Here is a 22559-nt window from a genome sequence, read left to right on the forward strand (position 1 = left end):
GTGGACCCCCTGCTCCATCAGGTACGGAGTGGTTGGGGTCATCTTCTCGCCCTGTGAGCAGGGATGGAGAGAGGGGCTGCTGAGATGTGTGTTTCCATGGAGCAGCTGAACTGGAGATGAATATTCCCCTGAGCACTGATAAAATGCTGGGGTTGCTGTAGCAACATGTTTGGAGGTAAAAAAAAAAAAAAAAAGAAACCAAAAAACAAGGTGGAGAGGACATTTTTAGGAGGGGAGAGTTGCCCAGGTGCCCAAGATGGCCTGGGGGGTGCTCAGCATGGGGGTCGCAGCAAATTGCCCGGGACAGCAAGGAGTGGTGTGGCACGGGGCTTTGGAGTATACCTGAGCATACCGGTCCCCATGTCCATCAAAGAAAATGACTTTTCCATCCCATTTCCTGAAAGCTGAATAACAAGAGCACGGTTTTGATCTGCATGCTGCTAATTTGTTGCAAAGCAGGAGGTAAATTTGCTCTCTGACTCAGCGCTTATGTCTGATTTAGCGAATTATCCAGACCCGCGGAACAGCCCCGGGGGCTGCAACTCCGATGCCTATTTTGGTACCTTGCTAAAACCATTCCCATGGCCACCGTGTTTGGGAGATCTCAGACATACGGACGTAGGTTCATCCACACAGAGCTTTTGTTGATGAAATATTTCACTTCTGCTTTCTGTTTTTCTTTTAATTTATCAATGTTGTGAACAGAACCTAACAGTGATTTGTCAACGGTGATGTTTGCGGGAGTTCTCTCCCTTGATGGTGCTCAGCACCATCGGTAGGAACTGGAGCAGTTCTGGGCGTCCTTTCTTCAGTTTTTCCCAAACTGAACAACCGTGAAGCGATCCAAGGAAATCCCTTTCCCAGAGCTGGAAAAGCAAAGCTGGTTGCTGGCATCTTTAGCCTGACAGGCAGGTTTGATGGCGAATGCTGCGGGGTTTTTTCACTTCCAGTCCCAGGAGCCCAGTCCTAAATTCCCTGCTCATTTATCTGCTTTTTTCCTAATTCCTCCTGAACGCTTCCCTCTTAGAGCACGTAACGGCAGTTAAGAAATAACTCATACTGGAGGGTTTTTTGCTCCCAGCTGGATAATGTTGCGTAACTCATGTGATCCCAAGCAGGGCTGGAGCCTGTTTTTCAGAGTTGGATGAGCTTTTTGGGAAGGTGCTGACCTCTCCCGTTGCTTGAGACGTGCTGTTTGGGGATGCTGCGGGGTGGTAGGGATGGGTGGGGGCCGCTGGGGCTGGGATTCCATAGCAAAGGGGCTGGAGGTGCCATGCCGGGCTCATTGGGGCATCCCCATGGAAGGGCTCCCCTCCAGTGCCCCATGGAGACTCAATCCTCCCCCTGTGCCCTTGGCTTTTACAGGCCGTTTTTCTATTCCTCCTCATACAGCGGTGGTGATACATAAAATACACATAAAATACAGATTCCGCCTCCGTGCAGCAAGCTTTTCTTCTTCTCTAACTGTTCAGTATCTCATAACAACACGCTATTGAAGTTGTTTTGCCTTTGTGTTTTTGCTTTGTGGAATAGCCTTACGCTTTGCATGATATATATCTTAATAGCACCTTGGATAAAGCAGAATGCTGCTAATTCCATATTATGGGATTATTATGAACTCATATGAATTAATGATGCTTATAAATATAGTCCCATTGAAATCTTTGACACTGCATATTAACCTGGTAGCTGAGCCATAAAATGCAATGCATATTAAAAATCAGTAGTCTGCACTTCCAGTGCTTTCAAAATAGCCAGTCTTCGTGTGATGGATTTGGTGCAAAAGGCTTCTGAAAATCCTAGCAGAAAGTATGAGCACTTTTATGATGAGGGCAGTGCATTCATATGGGAAGGCTGTCAGTGGGCTCAGAGGTTTGGGTAGATATTAAAATACGTAGAGCCCTTTTTATCAGAATTTAGCTCCCTGTCCAGTTCAGCCAATATTTGGCCCATTGGGAAGATCCCAAAGGGTTTAGGGGCACTGGCGGTGTTTGAGCCTGGGTGTGGAAGGGATCTCTGCAGAATAAACCTTGGCAAGAGATGCCTCCCCTGGTTGCACCATTTTGCTGCAAGTCCATGAAACCAGCCCGTTCAACCGTACCGCCTGGTTTTGCAGTATGCTGAGACACCTTGAATTTTAGGGCAGGTTGGTTTTTTTGGTGTTCTTGTTTTAAAAAGTCTCCGTTGACAGGTGCCACTCATTCCCTGCTTCTTTCCTCCCGTAATGAGACCCGTTTCCAGACCTGGCTGCCCTCGCAGCCCAGCTGAAGCCCACGTTTATACGCTCCGCTCACCGTGCAAGCACCAAAAGCTGCCATTTATGTGCCCACCAGTTAATTAAGATTTGTACGTGCTGTTTCAGTAATACTTTTGAACATCACTGAAGGGATTGGACGCTTTCAGTGTGCGATGCCACATAACCCGATGACTTAACGACATGGGCTGGCTGCCAGCGAAAAGCATCTGTGTCAGGATTCAGGTACCACAAGGATACCGTTGCCTTTGGCTTGAGCTGGGCACCTTGCTTTGCAGAAAAGGTGAGCTGGGGGAGTCTCGTCTCCCATTGCAGGCCTTCCTTTGACCTGTCACCTCTTGGACTGCAGCGATTTGGAGGAAAGATGCTTTGGGAATACAAAATCCAGCCTCCCTCCTTCCCTGCACGATGAAATCTCCCCGCACATTCTCTTTGCCGGGCTGCGTTTCTGTTTGTGCAAACAGAGCGAAACACCTACTGCCTTTGTCCATGTAGCACGTGTGATGGTGCAATGCAGCCTTTAACGGGCGAGGGGAGCATGTCGCCTGCTCCCCGGGGAGCTTCGGTGCTCGCCCACCCTCCTGATGAAACTACTGTGCAGCGTCTACGGTATTTGCATCCTTAATTACTATCCCTTATGCTAATTACATTTCTTCTTCTTGCTGTCGCTGTTAGGAGCTCCAGCCTTGGCGTGCTGGAGTGAAATATCTGTTATAAAGATAGATTAGATGCAACCAAAAAAATTGCCATGAATATTCATCCCTTTCCGTTTTGGAACACTTCCTCGGTGGCTCCATTTGCACACCTCGCTTGTTTTGGTTTTGGGCAACTGAGTTTGTGGACAGGATTGTCAGTCAAAACAGAGCCTCTTGCGGAATTCTTGCAGAAAGCAATTTTTTGTTGTTGTTTTCACGGCCAAGATAAAAATGCCCAGAAATTTGCTCTGGGAGCCACCAGTGGAGATGGATACGGGACAGGCAGGTGGGTGGGTGGGGATATCTGTGCTCCTGAAAACCTGCATGGATGGAAATGGCCCTGCAGGAGCAGGGGGCTCCTGTCTGTGGCTATGGGCACTCAGCCTTTGGCCCCCTAATCCCGTGAGCTGGACCTGTTAGCCCAGTGGCTTCGCTCTCCATAACTACTACAATATTAGCACTTATAAGCAGAGGAGTTGGTTTTGTAGTTACCTTTCAGGTTGAAGTGGAGCAATGAAAGAGGTTAAAAGTTTTTTTGTAAGCTTTTTATTTAAAAATAACCTGAAAGGGGGAAAAGTCTGCCTTGCTTGTCTTTTATTTTTGCTTTTCTCCGTTTTTTGCCTTTTGTTGCATTAGTTCCCCTTTATCCCCCCAGTGTGCCTGGTCCCTGTGTCTCGTGAAGGAGTAAAAGGAAACACGGGGTAAAACCCTTTACCATTTCTCCTGTGACCTCCCTGAAAAAACATAATAATTTTTAACCCACAAGGACCAGCATGTGGAGCCCAAAACGATGGTATATTATGTTTCGTGAAAACTGGCACTTTTTGACCACACTTTGCTCACTTTTCCTATGTAAACCTTGTAGCTGGTACCTGACACCTTGGGCCTCACCAGCTGGGTCCATAAAATCTGTGCGAAAGCAGCAACGAAGAGTCAAAGACCTTGGTGTAGCTCAGTCTGGAAAAGAAAGCGCTGAATCTAGATTTGCCCATCCAGTAAATGAAATTCTGTTCTCTGCTTCCCTGCAACCGCGACTAAAGTGGGGGCAGGACACAGAGGTGATCTTTGAATGAGAGAAATCAAAAAGACTGTCTTGGGTCACCCAGACATGGTCACAACTTTAATTCTTCTATCGGTGGCGATAGGTCTCTCACCTGCGCCTGTTGCTCTTTACCCCTCTGGCTGCTTTTGCTCAAGGACACCAAATCCTGCTGGAAAATTAAATGTGACACGGTACAACAATTTTGCAGGTGACAACCAGCAAACCCCAGAGCAGAACACCCAAAGTGCCCCAAAAGCCCTTTGTCCCCAGTCTAACGCTGACTCAGATTTAACGAATCAAGGCAATAGTGTTTTTGTTTTTGACCTATTTATGCCTGTGTCTGGGTGGCTGGTGGTGGCCCTGGCTGTCCCCGTAATTCAGCTACCACTGAATTCAGCATGGGGCTTGTTTTGATCCGTTGCCTGGACACGGAGATGCCTTCTGGAGAGTGGGGAAGGTCCCGAGGTTAATTCCAGCTTGCTGTAAATAGAGCCAATAGTGGCTCCCAAACCTCCCCCTGGTCTGTCTGGGAGAAAATGGGCTTAAAAATAGAGTCTGTGATGAATGAATGTATTCATGCAGGTATTTTGAACCTGGCTCTCTACTGGGTCCTGGTCACCCGTAACACACTGAGTGTGCTGCTGGAGTCTCCCTCCTGAGCTGCTACTGAAGCCAGATTTGGGTATTTTCTAAAAACCAGTTTTATTATTAAATGGTTTATTCTTTTAACAGGAATTAACCCCATTATTTAATCCTGCTGCCTTTATCATCTCATGTAGGAGGTGAGTCCATCCTTGTCCTGGAGAACCCCTAAACCAGGTCTGCAATGCTGCCAAGAGCCATCTGCTCCCTGCAGACGCACAGCTCCTCCTTCTGCTTTCTGCCTGGTCTTCTCATTGTAACCACGATGGCAGGGGCCAAAGGGCAGGAGAAGAAGAGTGACACAAATTGAGACAGATCCTGACACCTGCAGGGTGTCCTGTGGCTGCAGCAGCCTCCGTGGTGGCTGTGGGTCCAGCTTGGAGACGCAACTGGCAAGGACCCTGGGAAGGGGCTCCTCTTTTGGGATGTAGGTGGAGCTGGGGTGTGATGTGGGTGCATGCCGGAGGTAATTCGTGAGGCAGGCAGGACCTCGCTGCTGGCATCTAGCTCTAGTCCAGGCTGGTCCTGGTTGGAGGGGGCCACTGGAGATGGGGGGCAGCCACAGCTGGATGGATGTGGTGGGGTACACCAGATGCAGAGCGTACCCATGGCACACGGGCGCTCTGTCGCTCTGTGTTCTCCAGGTCTTTCATTTCTCTTTTTTTCACCCCTCCTCTTGCCTTCAAAATTGGTATTTATTTTAAATGAAGTGAGCTTCTCTTCAAACAAATCCAAGCCATGGATGCTATAATTAGCAGGATATAGTAATTTTTCTTCAAGCATAATTGGAAGGTTTACCATTTAGGGATAATACTTAAACTATCCTATTTTATGGCTCATTTGCCAGAAAATGCCTGTGAAGCTCACAGCTTTATCAAACCTTATCAATGGGTAAAGAGTGTCAAAGGAGGGTGTTTCTGCTATCTGGTGTTAAACGTTGCTGCTGCTGTTAAATCTTCTAATTTTACTAACTTCTGCTAATTGAACAGTCTTCCCTGAGTGTTTGGTGATAACGAGCTGCTAAAGCACTCCTGAAAACTGACACAAAGGGGCTGAGGATTTCTGGTTTTCTTGCCAGGGCTGGTTTTAGGCTTGGGGAAGTTTTGGATGGATGTCCTGGATGGCCAACTGCCTGCCCTCAGTCCTGCTTGCAACCCTATGCCCAGCTCCAGGAGGTGATTTAGCCCTAAGGACAGCTGAAGCAATCCCACTAAGATGCCCGTTAAGATCCATTACCCTGATCAGCTGCTCAGATAACTGGCCAGACTTGTTTTCCCTTTCTAATGAGCCTCAATTAAACATACTTGATGCGTTCTCCAGGTGTAGCTTTTGCTGAAGGCATAAAGGCACCTTCATCCCTCTTCTTCTCCTTCTTTTTCTTCCTCCCTGGGCTGCTAGACAAGAAAGGATAGGCCGTTGGTATTAGCCAAAATCCAGCAATGCTGGCCCAGTAGGCATGGGCTGAAAGCATCTGGGGTGAGTTGTGGCTCAGCTCCCTGAGATCAGGTCTTAGGTATGTCCTGATGGAGCAGAAAGAAGTCCTGAGGCTCTGTTTGCTTGTAGAGGTCTTTCAAGGTGGGTTTTGTAGAGGTTTGAGCTTTGGTGTGGAAGGTGGTGTGGTGCTGGCAATGCTGCGATGATGCTGTGGCAGGGTCTGGGCATTGGAGCTGGGTTTGCAATGGATGCATTCACGCGCCAAGATAACTGCTCCTGGACCTTCTCGAGCACGGTGGCCCTGTTGTGTCCTGATGAGCACCAAGCAGGGTCTGTTTGCTGAAAACACAGTTTTTCTTGGAAAGTGATCTCTGAGTTGTATTAACTTTTAATCCTTTTTTTTTTTTTTCTCTTTTGGATTCCTTTCTGGCTGCAGTGGAGATTTATGAAGTGCTGTGGCCTTGGCAAAGATCAATACATAGCCTGTTAAACAAAGACTCAAAATTTACTGTTTGAGTGATTTCAGGGGAAAAAAGAATTTGAAATATTTAATTTAGTATTGAGCTAAGTTTCATAATAAGGAGGGAGAAAGCCCCCATCCTAAATGAAACGGGAGACTTTTTTTTTATTTCCCCTAGATTGCCTGAAGCCTTTAATTAAAACCCTGAAGAATTATATTTGTACTGCTTAGTAAAAAAACCCTGAAATATTGGAGCAGAGGGTGGGAGGCTCCAGCTCCTGTTCTCTGCTATTGCAGCACGGCTGCAGCCACTGCCTTTCCTTAACCCACCGAGAGCCACCCAAAAACCAGGCAGACATCCTTCTTCTCTTCTACCCCTCTCTGCAAAGCTCTTTTAGACTTCCTCCTTTTGATCGTTAGAAACTTTCTCAGTATCCATCTTGATTGTGTTTGTGATCAGCTCGTACTGATATTTTCCCCTTGGTATCATTGTCTTTCTGCCTAAACAGTTGTTTTTTTCCCCTCTTCCTTTGCTGGTTGCCTTCTGCAAGGGTAAAGGAACCAAGCTCTGAGGGTCCCCTCTGGGTCCCAGCCTTCCTCCTGATCCTCCCTGGTGCTCCAGGTCAAGTGTAGCTCGTTTTGGCTGCGTGGTCTGGATTGCACAGCATCCCAGGTCAGCTCTTACCAGTGCTTTGTACCATGCCCCGTTCCCCCAGGGCTGTTGGAAATCTCTGCCTTGATTTCTTGTGTAAGGTTTGGTCTTCAGCATGACTCCTTTCTGACCCCTGTCCCCAAACGCTTCAGGTTTTCATGGTCTCTGACCTTGGGTTATCTTTGACCCCTCTAGCAGGTACCTGGGAGACCTCAGCTAACTGCAGAATCTTCCCCAAAATGCACCACTTTGTGTTTTATTAGGGGCACATACAGCCTCTTGCAGAGGGTTTAGACCCAGGGTTTAGGGTTCACTCTCACTGGGTTTAGAAATACATTGCTGGTAATAACAATACAGCTTGAGCATCGCCTTGTTGGGAGGCTTAGAAAATTGAGACAGACTGGAAGACTCTCCAATAGCAAAAATCCATCTCTGGTAGCAGAAATCCACCTCTGCACAGGGGTTTAAGTGATGCTTCAGACCTTGTGTTGGCCCTTTGCATGGGCAAAACCCATACTGAGTGAATTGCTTGACCCGTGCCTGTTTATTAGCTCAGCAGGAGAAAAGTGTTGCCAACAAGGTGGAGAGGAGGCAGTGGATCAATCCTGTTTTATCTCTCTGGAAATAATGAAGCCAGGGACGTTTGCTTCTTCTCGATGGTTTAAATTTACAAAAGTGAACAATAATTTTGCAGCCTCTGAGAGTGAAATGTGGGGGGAACAAACCTACCTTATTGACTTTTTTAGCTGGAGCGGTGCAGGGAACATTACTTAGAGCTCCACCACGCTAAACTCTAATCCCTGGAGATGTCTTTGTTGATGCATAAGCTGTGACCTAAAATATTGACTTTGTAAAGTAATTGAATCCCAGAATCGTGTTTCAGATGAAAAGCACTTGACAAATGAATACAGGAAGGAGCTGAGCCCAAGGGCCTGAGCACAACTGTGATGGGATTTACTCAGCTTGACTCCCATCAGCCTCCCTTGAGAAAGGTCCACACCAGGCAGCCCTGCTCCGGGCTTGGGGTGAGTTATGGGGCAAGAAAAGGTAAGTCTCACTTTTTTTTTTCCCATTTTTTTCACAGGAAGAAGGTTAATAACTCCTTCTGGCCCCCTGAGAGAGGTGGAGGCAGAGCACCATGTTGCTCCTGCAGGAGGCGAGTGGACATTTTGGGATAGCGGGACATGGTAGGTCTTTGTGGATGTTGAACATGCTATATAACGTGCCTTGATTTGCTTTTGTCCATGGGTGTTAGTATCTTGTTTTTGTACCAAACCTGAGTTTCAGGGGAAATCCTGGCTCCAGATCTCTACTTTGTCCTTATGTATGACCGTGCTCATTTCGTGTCATCCCACTGCTCGGAGTAGAGCAGCTACTGGAAGGAAAAGGGGGAGGATCCAAATGATCCTCCTGAGATCCATCCTGAGATGCTGCAAAGCCAAAGGACCATGGTGAGACTCTGGTATGGCTCAGGTCTTGCCCCTTAGCCATTTCCCTGAGCTGGAGATGGCTGGGGCTGAGGGGTCTGAAGAGGAGATGCTGGAGGAGGATTTGTGCAGCTCCCGGTGAGATGTGATTTCGCACCCAACGCTGTGGCCCAACCAGAGTTCCCTCCTTTCTCCATTCCTCAAAACAAATTTCCCTTGTTAATTTAAGAGGGCATAATTATATCATTATTTCAAATGGCTCAATTTAAGCAAGGCCTTATTTCTGACTTATAAATTGTTACCTTGCTCATCTCGCAATGACTGTTTTTCTTGTAAGTACGTTAACCTCCCTGCTTTCTTTACTCAGCTGTTTTGCATAATGCTATAATAAGCATTTAAATAACTGTAAAGGTTCCATCAGTTCTTGCTTTCATATCTTGCCGTCGCCATGGCAACTGGCTATACTTCTCTGTCTATTTTACCTTTTTTTTAGATTTGAGCTTCTCAGTCCAGTTGCTTTAAGATTGAGTTGGATTCTCCACTCGTTTGCGCGCAATGTTGAAGCGCTGCCTGCGCCTTGGTTTTGCCGCCACGCTGTGATGATGATTTTCACTGTTGGCTATTAGTGAGGCTACTTTGAGCTGGGAGATGGAAACATATTTTTCAATTTGGGCAATGCGCCGGAGGACGGTGAAATACGAGGCGGTAATTACTGGGATTTGGAATACCAGGCTGAAATCAGGGCGGGTTTAGTTGAGTTCAACTAAACTTTGCTTTGCAGAGCGCTCTGATTCCAGTGCTGCCACGAAGTCCCTTGCAGAAAAGAAGTGCGATGATATTTTTGTCAAGGCGCTTGTTTAAAATGAATCTTAATATCAAATTTCTCCATTAAAAAAATAAAAAATGTTACGACATCCTAACGTGGGATGGTGTATATATAGATCTGACAGACCCAGGCCATGGGCCGTGTAAACAAACCGCAAAACTTAATGCAAATTGCTAAAATGAACCTGGGAAGGACTAATTCAATGGGACGATCTGCCATTGGCGTGAAGTTCCAGCTTGTCCGGGGACATAATCTTTCCTGGCAAAGCGGGAGTGAACAGAAGGTAGCGGCGAAGGCTTGTGGTTCGTGCCAATCTGCATTTCCATCTGGAAGTAGGTGCTCTCGATGATAATAAAATGGCAAATGAAAGAATTCCAGAGAGGCTGCTCATTTTTTTCCTCCTCCCCCTAAATATAACATGCTGACATGCTGCCGCTTGGGAGCGGCGCAATAGGAAAGTGACACAGATGGAGCACGAGGCAAAATAAAACCCTAAACAAACAGGACAACAAAAGCTGCTGGCATTTTATTGCTATTTATTTCGAAGGCTTCTCAGAAACGCGCCATTGGAGGCTCACGGTGACTCACAAAATGACACGGTCGGTTTTGCCTGGAACTCGTGGAAGCACAAGTAGGATCATGGTGTGTGAGGAGGGATTTCTGAAGAGTTTCTGGTTTTAGATCAGTGTGTTGTGGAAACAGGAGAGCAGATGTTTTACGGGAAGCCCAGACTAAACCATGTCCCTGACTACCACGCAGTTGAAGCAAATGCCGCATGTCCTCTTCACGGCAGAAAGGGTGAAAAGCAGCTGCCCCGTTTCATTTGTGCTTTGCAAATGATCTCATGAAGGGTTTGATGGCCTTGGTTTTGGGAGAGGTCTCCATATGCCCTGGTGCAGGGAAGACTGCGGTACAGTTATCCTGGACTCTGGGAAGAGGCGAACTCTGGGGTTTCCTTATTTATTAGACTTCTGTCTCAGAAATGTTGAAATTATTGAATTGAGCAAGAGGAACAGTCCCACCAGAGGAAGAAATTACTGGTGGGGAAAAAAGAACAAAAAACTCATTAAAACATTTAAAGCTGAGGGGGTCCATTTGGGTTTTTTGACCAATTTCCACTGACTACCAAAAGCAATGAGAAACCGTTATCTGGTGCTATTTTTCTGTGGTTACAGCCCTTGCAGTGCTGGAGCCCCTGATTAATGGACGCTGTGGTGGCTATCGCTTTCTCCGTGCTGGCGGTGCCAGGGGCTTGTTTGGAGTCATCTGTGCTATTCGGGAAATGCATTTTTATGTTGAAGAGGGAATTTGAGGGAATCCCATGGTCCCAGGTCCTAGGACACCCCTGGCTGGCACCGTCACCATCTGATGGAGCGAAGGGGCTGTGGGTGAGGCTGAAGCAAACAAAATTGCTGAGAAAAACTGTTCTCATCAAGGACTCCTGAGGAGGAAAAAGCCTGAATCAGCTGGTCCTCATCACTCTGTTTCTCTGATAGAATCAGATGGGTTGATTTAGCTGACTATGAAACCTGACAAACCCTTTTTCAAAGCAAATTTAGGAGGATCTGTGCTCATGGCCGTGCCCGTTCCCATCCTCACAGGGAGGAATGGATGTGCTCTGAGCGTGGCTCCCGAGGGCTCTGCAAAGCATCGTGCAGTAGTTGCACGTCCATCTTATCAGCGTGAGGATATCAGCTTTGGGGCCGAGAAGAGCATCCCAAAAGTTTGTAAGTGGTTTAAGCTGTTCTGACTGCTGGGACAACATTCCCTCGCCCAACAACAGCGAACACGTAGCAAAAGTCTAGTATAAATGTATAGTACAAGGCTTTTTTTCTGTCTCTCTTTATTCTGCAGGAAGCTGGTGCATTATTTTATGGGAGTTTGCACTGTGTATCTATTTAGATGCATCTCTGCAAAGCTGAAGACATTTGAAAAAACTTGCTTTTGCTCATATCTGTTATGATATTTGGGGCAAAAGAAGGAGAAGGTGTCTTCAGTTACTTTTTTTTTTTTTTCATTTCTCCGTATCCAAGTGATATCTCTTGCATGTCAGTACCTAAAAAGGATGGAGTGAAGGGATGCCATGAGACTTTTCACGCTCATCATTAGCAGCGTGTCTTGTTTGAGGGGAGGTATTTGCGCCGGGAGGTTTGTTTCTGCCAATGTGCTCTGTGCCTTCCCTTCCAGGAATCCCATTTTCTGGCACGAAGGCGGAAATCAAAGCACAGGCTGATTTAATAGAGATGGACATTTGAACGTATCACATCTGTGATTCTCCTCAGAAATGCGCGGTGTGTCTGCTTAATTCATCCAGCCCGACGTAAGCAGACAGAGCAGCTTTTCTGAAACACGCTGTTTGGTAGTTTGCTGTACACCGGGCAGTCATGTTTAATATGTATAATTGTAATTGCATCATTTATTAAATCAAATGGCTTAATGCATTTTGCAGCAGCGACGTGTGACCAGCTCTACTGCTTCTGCTCACTTGAAGGCTTGTTTTTAAAACAAGTGCAGGAGAAATGCTGGTGGTTCGGGTCGGCTCTGAAACCTGGTGATGTTCTGGATATGGAAACCTTCTTCCTGAGCTGTGCCTGCACGTGTGGGGCTTCCTTCCCTTGCACCTTCTTGCTGCAGTGTCTGTGTCTGGACAGGCAGTTCTGTTAACTTCTACTGAGTATTTTTCCCTTTTCTTAATATTCTGTACAAATAATTTCTGTAAGGTGCCTGTTCCCTGTGTTAGCAAATCAAACAGGGCACAGGGAACTGCTAAATGAGTCTCTGAGCAGTGCCCGTACCACCGTCTGCACCGATACATCACATCCCATGCTGATGAATCCCTCAGGAGTTATCAAACCAATTTGCGTGTTTAGTGCATTAATATTCTCCCTGATCTGGCTGGGGACTGGGAAACTTTCTTTTCCTTCTTGGGAGTTGCAAAACTGTTTCCCACCCTGGCTGCACTGATGTGATGGGTTAGAGCATTGCTTTTTCTGCCCTTACTTTAAAAATTGGACTAATTGTAAAACAATGGAAATTCTTTCTTTGTCCTTGCTGATTCCCCCTGTGCTGGCCAGGTCCTCTGCCCTGTCCTGCCAGGGAGCTCGCTGCATCCCCGTGCTCCTCCAGCCCGTGGTACCCTGCCCTCCTGATGGTGAGTCCCGGCTGGGGCTGTGGTCCCCTGGGGATCGGTGGTTTTCTGCCTCTGCGTGCAGCTTCGCTTATGTGACCCGCTCCAACAGCTCTGTGTCCTTCTGCTGTTGGTGCCCCAGCGCTGGAGGCAGCACTGCAGGGGGGTCTCGCAGAGGGGCAGAATCCCCCCCCCGGCCCTGCTGCCCATGCTGCTGGGGATGCGGCCCAGGCTATGGGGGGTTTCTGGGCTGCCAGCACATGTTGCCGGCCCCTCCTCACGGCTGCTGTAAGTGGCACCACTTCTCTCATTGCAGACTTGCCGCCTGCCTGTTTGGGAAGCTGTAGCTTTCCTTTATGGAGTTTTTACCCTTTTCATCATGTTCTGCCTTTTGATGCGAGGTCCTCAGAGCTCCGCAAGGCTCTGGGTGCCCCCCCACACCACTCACACAATGTAAGTGATAGACGCTCTATATATCTGCGGTAAACGGTTGAGGGCTGAGATTACCACCTGAAGTTGTATACTTGAAGGGAGCTGCACACTCAAAGTATACAAGTTCAGAGGTTTGATGGAGGAAAATAAGCTTGCCAGGAGGTTTGAGCAGGGCGGGCAAGGAATAGAGAAGAACATGAGGCGGCGTAGGAGCTGGGAGGTGCATCTTCGAGAGCAGACCCTCAGCTTTCCTGCAGGAGCTGGCAGATGGTGGTGGAGCTGAGCTGCATGCGGGGTCTGTGTTTGCCTGGCAGTGCTTCTGGCTGGGTACAGGTGGTTCAGGGATTTCTTCTTTCCTGCGATTTGAAATCTTTATCCCACGGCTCCCTGCTGGCAGAGATTTAATGCTATTGAGTTACCGCTCCCTATAGCCATTGTTTCTGTAGGGGAGCGAGGGATTGTATGAAAATGCTGGTGGGAAAAATCATTAAATTTGTTTTAATGAATTAGAGCTGTACAGTCATTTAAATAACTTACAAATCTGCTGATCAGCAAATCAAACTAGTTAGGGCTTTTGCCTGTGTGTATGAGTTGCGTATCCACACTAACAAGGTTCATTTGCTGATCTGCAGATCTACGTGGTGCCAAAGTGACTGCGCTGTATAAATTAGGTGAACAGAATCATTAAAATAAACATGTTGCTCTTCTGGTAGCTCTTTCATTAATAAAATAAAACCTCAGATGGGGAAAATAGTTTAAGTTGGTTCTCTCTGTAGGTTTGCAAAGTAGTTAAGATGCAAATAATTAGTCTATGTATAGACTGGGAGCCTTGCTGCAGGCAATCCTTTGCTGTGCGTATTTCTAGATGTTGAGTGCTTGAAGGGGAGAGAAAAAGCGCTTTTTACTGGTATTTCAGGATGTTTCATTCTTGACCTCAGAGCCGATTTGGAAAACTCCGTCTTGTGATCGTGTACTTCGAAGAAGAGGCCGTAGCAGGCGGCAGAGCTGTTTCATTAATCATCGCCAGCACGCTTTGTGTAAAAAAAAAAAAAAAAAAAAAAAAAAAAAAAAAAAAAAAAAAAAAAAAAAAAAGACCAGTGCTCTGGCTGGAGGCATCCACCCTCTTCGGTCTGTGCTTGGCTGGTCTCTTGAGCACCTTTGATATCCAAACCAGCATCCAGCGGTGGTGACTGCCCTTCCCGGAGCTGTGGCTTCAGGAGCTGTGCTTGGGGAATGGCGGAGAATCGTAATGATCGTAATGCAGGCTCCGCTCCCTGCACCCAGGGATGTTGAAGGGTGTTTGGGGAGGAAACTGTGTTATAAATCGCAGATCCAGGCTCAACTTCCCACAGGGGTTTGCAGCCCCCGCAGAGGAGCCTGGTGAGGGGCAGGTCTGGGCTGGGGCTGGTGGGGGTCTCCCTGGGGGATTCAGACCTCCCTGTCCAAAATGCTGCCGCATTCTGCTCCTTGACCTTGTGTTTCCAGCAGGAGGGGAGGGAAGACCCCATTAGCCCAGGACCGGATTATCTGGGGAAGCAGCATGTGATTTGTGTGACTTGCTTTCCTTGGCGTCACTAATGACTAATCCTCGGTGACTTTCATTATATTCCACTTGCAGTTTGGCTGAAAACTTTGACTTGGGTAGAGAAGGGATTTTCCCTCTGGTTTTCATTAGTTTGACGAAAATGCGCTTTTGCAGTGGAAACAATCCTCTCATTAGTATCTAAATTTTTGCTGTCATGACTTTAAATCTTCCTGAAACTTAGCCTGGAAACCAACTTTGGAGTTGGACAAGGACTTTGCAGAAGAAGTATGCGTTCAAGTTGCTGTAGTTCTTGAAAACTGGTTGACCTTTGCATCTGGGGACAAGATGCTATCAAGGGTACCAGGAGGTGCTCTGGGCTCAGGTGCTGTGGGCAAGGGCTGGCCAAGCCCCTTCACGCAGTAACAAAAAACTCCTTTCCTGGAAAATTGTGCCAAATCCATCAGTGCTGATTAACCTGTTCTTTCCTTGAAATGAAATTACAGTAGTCTATTCATAGACTGTCTTTTTTTTTTTTTTTTTTTTTTTTTTTGCCACAATGGGGAATCCTCCTGGCTTTCGATGGAGGTGAAGATGAGTCTCCCTGCTTTGGAACTCGTTTTGAAACTCAAGTTATAGCGGCTGCTGTTCAGCAAGTTGCTTGGGAAGTTTAACTTTAGTAATCCTGGGTTTTTTTTGTTTTTTTTTTTGTTTTTTTTTTTTTTTTTTTAATAGGTGCATGCTTAAGTAATTTGCTTGATTGGGCTTAAGGAAATGGTTCATCGAGGATGTTCAGGCAATGCCACCATCCAGCTACCAGGACTATGCTGGTTTTTTCTTGAGAGTTGTGCTAAGCTAATGTATCATGTTCATTTTTGTGTAGCAAAGGATACCTACCCTTTGCAGTTAGGCTGAACTTTACAGGGAATATTCCAGCAAAAAATTTTGGGGTTATGCATCTGTGATTAAAATATCTGATTAGAAAGATAGTCCAGTCCCTCACCTCTGCTAAATGCCTTTTTAAGCTGTCCATCTTGCAGGCATTACTGTGAGCCCTGCTCATGGGGTCGCTACCTTGGCTTGATGAGAGCTCTCTAACGTCTGTCTCTCAGGATGAAACAGCTTCTCTGTGTCAACCATTTGCTCCGCAGTCATTCATAGTGTGCTGTGGAGAGTCACGCTCTTCTCAGAGTGTTGGCTGGAGGTATGTTGGTAGACCTGTTGGAGTGAGTCCAGAGGAGGCCATGAAAGTAATCTGAGGGCTGGAGCCCCTCTGCTGTGAGGACAGCCTGAGAGAGTTGGGGGGGTTCAGCCTGGAGAAGAGAAGGCTCTGGGGAGACCTCAGAGCCCCTTCCAGTCCCTAAAGGGGCTCCAGGAAAGCTGGGCAGGGACTCTGGATCAGGGAGGGGAGCCATGGGACGAGGGGGAATGGTTTTAAACTGACAGAGGGAAGATTTAGATGAGATCTGAGGAAGAAATTCTTGGCTGTGAGGGTGGTGAGCCCCTGGCCCAGGTTGCCCAGAGAAGCTGTGGCTGCCCCATCCCTGGAGGTGTTCAAGGCCAGGTTGGACAGGGCTTGGAGCAACCTGGTCTGGTGGGAGGTGTCCCTGCCCAGGGCAGGGGGGTGGAATGAGATGACCTTTAAGGTCCCTTCCAACCCAAACCATTCTGTGATTCTATGAAGCTGCATGGCTGTTGTGAGATCTCTGTCATTGCCACTTAAACATCGCTCCTTCTCCATGGTGTGAGATCCCTGCAGACCTCCTTCCACCTGGCACCCATCCTGTATTTGGTGTGGGCCCTCATGGAAAGGGATGCTTTCAGGGTGCGGCTGTTTTTGGGGAAGGCTGTCCCCATCCCTGCTGTTGCCCTGCTGCATTCCCCACTGTCCTTCCTTTTGCCGGCTGCATGTTGGATCCAGGTTTCCACTTTTGGACTCTGATCCCGTTGGCATCAAAATGGATGTTTAATTATCTGGAGTCAGATCACCCTCTTTGCTTTCATTACTGCAGCTGCATTTACCCTTAGACCTTTAGGGATTTAATTGCATTGGTGTCAGATCTTTTTGCTGAGTGTAACGTGGCATTTCTTTAGTGCCTTCCTCTACCTCTGCTGAAAAGGTCTCTCCAAGTCTGACAGCGCTGGGAGCAATTTGTCAGTTTGGCCCAGGTAAGCTTTTTTCGTCCAGCTGAGCATGTTTTCCCTAAGCATTTGCCTTTCCTCCTCATTTCAAATTGAACCTTGCTGTGGGTTTTTCTTGACTTGCCACTCGAACAGCTTCTGAATGTCGGCAGACCAGTCCCGGGGATTATTAAGCAACCTGGACTGAGCACCGGAGCGGTGCCTGACTTGCCGTTTCAGCTGTGCTCCGAACAGGGGATGTCTTCTGGGATAAAAGTTACGTTTACAGTCAGTTGCTAATTAGTGGTAGCAGAGCAATTATGTAACTAATGGGACAGGACTGCAATTTGTGAAGACTTTTTGCATCATAAGCATAGAGCTGAAAAAAACCACCCAAAAACACCCAAAAAGGGGAGTGTAGTTTTATTCCGCTTAGGTTGTTTTGATGTGGTAGGTACTAGGGGGGCTGGAGGAAGACTGGGGATGCTGGTGGGGTTATCAGTTGTTGGCGTGGGTCTGACCAGTTGGGGTGAGCGTGGGAGGGACTGGGAGCAGTGGAGCAGCTCCGTCCGCCCCTGCGGCAGCCTGGCTCTCCTCCCTGCTGTCTTCCTCCCATCGCCAGAAGATGAATGTCCCCACAGCGTTATCTCTGTTCCAAACCTCCAACTCCCTCCTGAACTATCACTTTCCGCAGCTGGTTTGGTAGCTCTCCTGCTGAATCCAAATGAGTTCCCTTTGCATCTTGGGGCGGGGGTGGGTTTCCTCTGTGAATGCGCTTCAGCCAGTGATCTTGCATCCGGACTCAAGGAAATGAGGGTGGCGAGGAAGGTGGTGGGATGGCTTTTGTGTGTGGCTGTGCGCGTGTTTCAGCGCCTGCTGTCTGTGTGCTGTGAGAGGAAAAAGTTCAGCCTCCTCCTTTAAGGTCTGCATCAAGCCCTGCCAGCGCATCCTTCTCTGTCAGCTCCTTTCTTCTGCTGCCTGCAGATAGCTGGAAAGCAACACCAGCTGCCAGCCCTCTTGCGCTGCCTTTGTGTTTTAATACATTTTCCATTTCTTCCAGCTTCCATGTGGAGTTCTGGGTGTCACTGAGACGTGACGCAGCTCCGGTAACTGGGAACCATCAGGGCTGCTTTCTGTAGGCACAGGATGAGGGTGCCCTGTGTGGTTGTGGAGTTCCCAATGAGTGGATGTTGAGATTTGCTTTGCCGCCGCTGCGTAGCGCCAATCTCTGTGGGCTGGCATATGTGCCGCTGTTCCTGGCGTTGTCTGTGCTCATCATAAATCGAATCCCCACGAGGTGGCCTTTGGTTCAGCTCAGCCAAGAGTCCTCCAACTGTGACGGCACTTCTCCTACAACCTTTAATAGCTTTTTTGGCTTTTTCAGTTATAACGGGCACCACTAAACCATTTCTCAGTCAGCTCCACACAGTGGCACCTGAGAAACTATGGTTATTTCCTATCCTAAATATAGGGAACATCTGTGCACACGTCTGCAGGGTTACTGTTGGTAAATGTTGCCTTCTTAATTTGGATGTTCAGACGCAGCAGGGCACGATGCTGGCCTAAACGCTTGAATTGTGGAGTGGCTGTTGCGGCCTCCGGAGCGGTGCAGGAGGGAGCTGGCTCGAGACAGTAACGCAGGCTGAGCACACCCGAGAACAAAATACGTAAAGACCGAAATACTCAGTAGAGTCAGTAACGAGAACTGGAGTTTTATTTCTTTGCAGGCCGTTTTGTAAATCTGACTGTCTTGGCGTGAAAATCAGAAGGGAGGGTGTGCTCCAGAGCAACACGGTGTCGTGTCGCTCGGGAGCGGTCAGGCACAGGGGCTGGGGCTGCCTCCAGCCTTGGGAGTCCACAAGTGTTGGAAACTGGGGGTGACCCTGGAGTAGGGACCGTGAGATGGGTACTCGTATTGCAAGAAACAAGGAGCCTTCAAGAGTGTGAGTGGTGATGGGGATGTTGGTGCTAGGAGGGGATGGGGTGGCTGAACGAACCCGTCTTGTGTAGAATGCCTGCTGAGAAGACGACCTCCGCTTACTGAGAGTTTTTTGGGGTAGTCTGCCTGGATCTTGAGCGCTTGTGGCCCGAGGGCTTCCAGTCCAGGAGCGCTGGCAAAAAGCAAGGGGTTGGTGGACGGACTGTTTTACGTTTGCTCTAAATGTCGTGTTTTTGTGGTGGAAATGTGAAAAGCCCCAAAGTACCTCCAGAAATGTCTTCAAGAGTAGTTTCTGGGAGAGGACTCTTTTCATTGATGTAACAAGCTGCAGTTTGCTCCAAACGTTAAGTGTTATAAATGTGGCTGATGTAATTCTATTTCAAAAAGCCTTAGAGGCTTGCAATAATAAACAGAGCTTTTTAGTACCAGGTTATTGATGCAAAATAGTTTAGCAAACTGGGTTGCTGAAGTGCAAATGCCATGTATTATTCATTAGATGCTTTCTTTCCACAAATCACTGCTCTCCATGGCATAATGTTCCCCGCTCCCGGTAGCACCGCTCTTTGGGAAGCTCTTTGGTGTGAGCCAAAACCTGGAGTCGCAGACGCATCCATCAGGGCAAGCAGTTGGTTATGTTGTTGTCTTCCAAATGGAGTTCATAATGGGCAAAGAGGTTTAATTAATGCTTCAGAGTAATGTGTCTGTTTATAAAGAAATAATGTACTATAAAATTAGGCAATGCATAGTGAAATGTACCTCCTAATGGCTAGGCTGGCATTTTAAGTGATCAGTAAATCACTTAAATATTAAGACCTTCTTGAACAAGGATAATAAAGCAAGAGATTTGGAAATGGTAGATACCAGTACTTACAATTATCCACTAAATAAAACATTTTTATAGTGATCATAGAGTTAATCACCTTACAGAGCAGACAGGTGATAGGGACAGTGGAAGATATGTGGCATTGTTGCCTGCAGAAAAAGGAATTTCTGATGCGGTCTTTAAGGCCAGAGTCAACAAGGGAGAAAATATAAACATTTTCTGAACTCTTTATCTATTCTTTTGATGAATAAATGCAAACAGCCATAGTTATATAGAAAAGCTCATGATCAAAAATACGATAGACCAGGAATATTCCCCAGACATTGCTAATGGAGTTGCATGGCAGAACAGAGTGATGATCTATGAATATTGTTTTCAAATGCCTGCTTTAAATATTTGAAAATATTCTCAATTGCCTCCATATTTTTAAATGCAAGTTGGGCAAAAATACTGAATTACTACTTTACGGCCTTAATAGAATAAGCTTTTGCAGTGCTTCTGCAGTTCTGGTTGATGATGGGAAGGATGCAGGAGGACGTTCCCAGGTCTCCACTGCAAGAGGTTTTGGCAGTTTTGAAGGTGAAATGAGATTTTAATGAACTGAATGCGATCCAAATGATAGGGGTGATTTTTGAGTTAAATATACAGAAACTAATGGTCTGTAGGAGATACAAAATGTTTGCATAAGAACTCACACGGATTTGTGTCCCAAGCTGGGGGGTTATCATAACAGCTTTCAAAGCGTGGGTCACAGGATCGTGGAAAGGAGTGTCCCAGGTGGCTGGAGACACTTAACAGGTGAAATCCAGATGGGTAGGATGTTGACACGTGTGTGCCTCTGAGTAGGGCTCTCTGTTACCATCTGTGTGAATCTCTGACTCCTGACTGGACAGAGTATGTCCCCTTTATTGGTGCAACTCCAGAAATAGTCTACAATGTCATGCAATTCATGAAAGAGATTTTTTTTCTTACAAGCGTTGGGATTTTCTTACTTAAAAGAAAGGCATCAGTGGCACCTCAAAGCATTTTTTAAATAATTCAGCTACAGAAAATAAGGAAATATACTTGTGTAAGATATTTTGCATCAACTGAAATGACTGCTGAATTTGATGAATGAAGAGTTAGCTTTTGGTTAAGAATTCAGGGAAGTTAAAAGTCTCTGAAGACGAGAAATAGATTGCACAATTGCACATGCTGCTTTCATCGCTTGGTATTTTATCTTTTCTCTATGTGAAAAAATGAGGAAAATGTCTAACAACTTTGCGTAAAGAGGATGAAGAGATGGTGTGATGGATCCCATCCTTGGGTGCTGGGCTGGTGACTTCCAGATCTAACTAAGGTTTTGGCTGTCAGAGACTGGGGGGAGGGGGGAAGAAAAAAATAAAAGGAAAAAAAAAAGAGGGGGGGTGTGTGTGATCAAGAATGAAGAGGACTCACCCCAGGCACCCTGGCTGCTCTCTGAGATGCACTGAAACAACATATCTTCTGGAGTATTGAATATCTTCCATATTTTGTGCCGAAGTATTTCATGTTGGAATCAATACAGAGACGGTTTAGGAGCAGCAGTGTTTGGTTGCCAAGTCTTAACTTGATCTACTTTTATGGGATAAAAATTAATTTCAAAATTATTTCCTCTGTCAGTTAACACTTGGAAATGTTTCTAAAATTAAGAAAAAAATGTAGCTTCGAATGTAGCTATTGTAAGATGTGTGAAAGTTGACAATTTCATGACACAAGAACAGGTTTCCTAAAAGAGATTTTCCAGAAAAATTATTTTGTGCTTCTCAGGACCAATCCTTGTGCTTGTTGCAGTGCTGCTGGGGGCATGACACCCCTGAGTTTTGAGGTGAACTGGCACGTATCTCATCCCGGATCCCGTTCATTGCAGAATAAGCCAAGTTAAAATAGCAGCTGACCCTCAGAAGCTGTGGAAAAGGCGCTTCAGATGAGACGAAGTAATTTATTCTGATTAGTGCTGACTGCTTGTCAAACACCAGCCTGACTATTCCCCATCTTCTGCCCCACAAGGTCAGAGAGCTTGACCTTAACTCCTCCTGGATTCATCTTAAATAACATAGAAGGAGGGGGAAGATGATGAGCCGTTCATAGGAACGGGGACTCAAAGAAGGTCTATTTTGTGGTCGCTTGGGTAATTTGCAGCTGGATTTCTTTTTGACCTTTCTGCCCGGTATTAACAGCAAAGAGGTCCCCTCCTGATCATTTTATTCTGAAGAAAGCTGCCAGGTAATGTTGAAAACACATTGGACTATATTTTCTGTGCAAACAAACCTGATTTGTGATGAATATTTAGGGCCCTTGGCCTTGATCTTGATCATTAGAGGAGAGAAGCGAGCAGTGGGGAGCTGTGCCCTGCGGGTCTCCGCAGAGAGGAGCACCTCAGGGTGGGCATCTTCTCACCACGAGTGGACACACAAAGGATGATGGTTCCTGGCACCTGTACAGCAAGTGAGGTGTATTCTTAAGCACCATTCTTTCCTCCCTTCAGGAGGACAGACTTGCCCTGGAGAGGTACAACTGGATGGAGAAGCTTCTCGGGCTGGGTCAACCCTCCCAAAGTCTCTGCAAACCTCCTTGGGGCAGCAAAATGGAAAATTCCTGGGAGGCCGCTTAGCAGGGGAAGAACGTGTTCACCTTTCAACTGTCAAAACTGCAATTTTATCTGAGGTATGAAAGTGGGAACGCTTCCCTTCCTGACCTCTCCTGCACCCAGGAAGGGAATCCTATTTGAACTATGAACAGGAGATCTTCACAAGGCAGAGATCGGGCCTATTAATGGCAATGTGATCAGCTGGCCTTTAATTTACACTTGGATGGCAATCAGAAAACTAATTTCCAAGAAATCTTGCTGCTTCAAATATTTCCATTCTGAAAGGGAGGGGAGTAAAAGTGACATTTTTGTGATACAAATTCCAGGAATCCATTTGCTTTAGAAGGACCAAACAGCTTTATTTCAAGTAGGAATTTTATTTTTCTTAGGAAATGCATTTACTTTTTAAAAAAATTGTTCATAGGAGAAATTAAATCATTTTGAAAGTGGCGGAATACGGCACATCAATGTTATTGAAGTGCTTTTGCCTAAATAAAATATTACTGACATTAGTGGGGTTTTGAAAACATTCAGACTTGGATGAAAATGCTCACT

The sequence above is a fragment of the Larus michahellis genome, chromosome 4, assembly GCF_964199755.1.
Source record: "Larus michahellis chromosome 4, bLarMic1.1, whole genome shotgun sequence".
In the NCBI taxonomy this organism is placed as follows: domain Eukaryota; kingdom Metazoa; phylum Chordata; class Aves; order Charadriiformes; family Laridae; genus Larus; species Larus michahellis.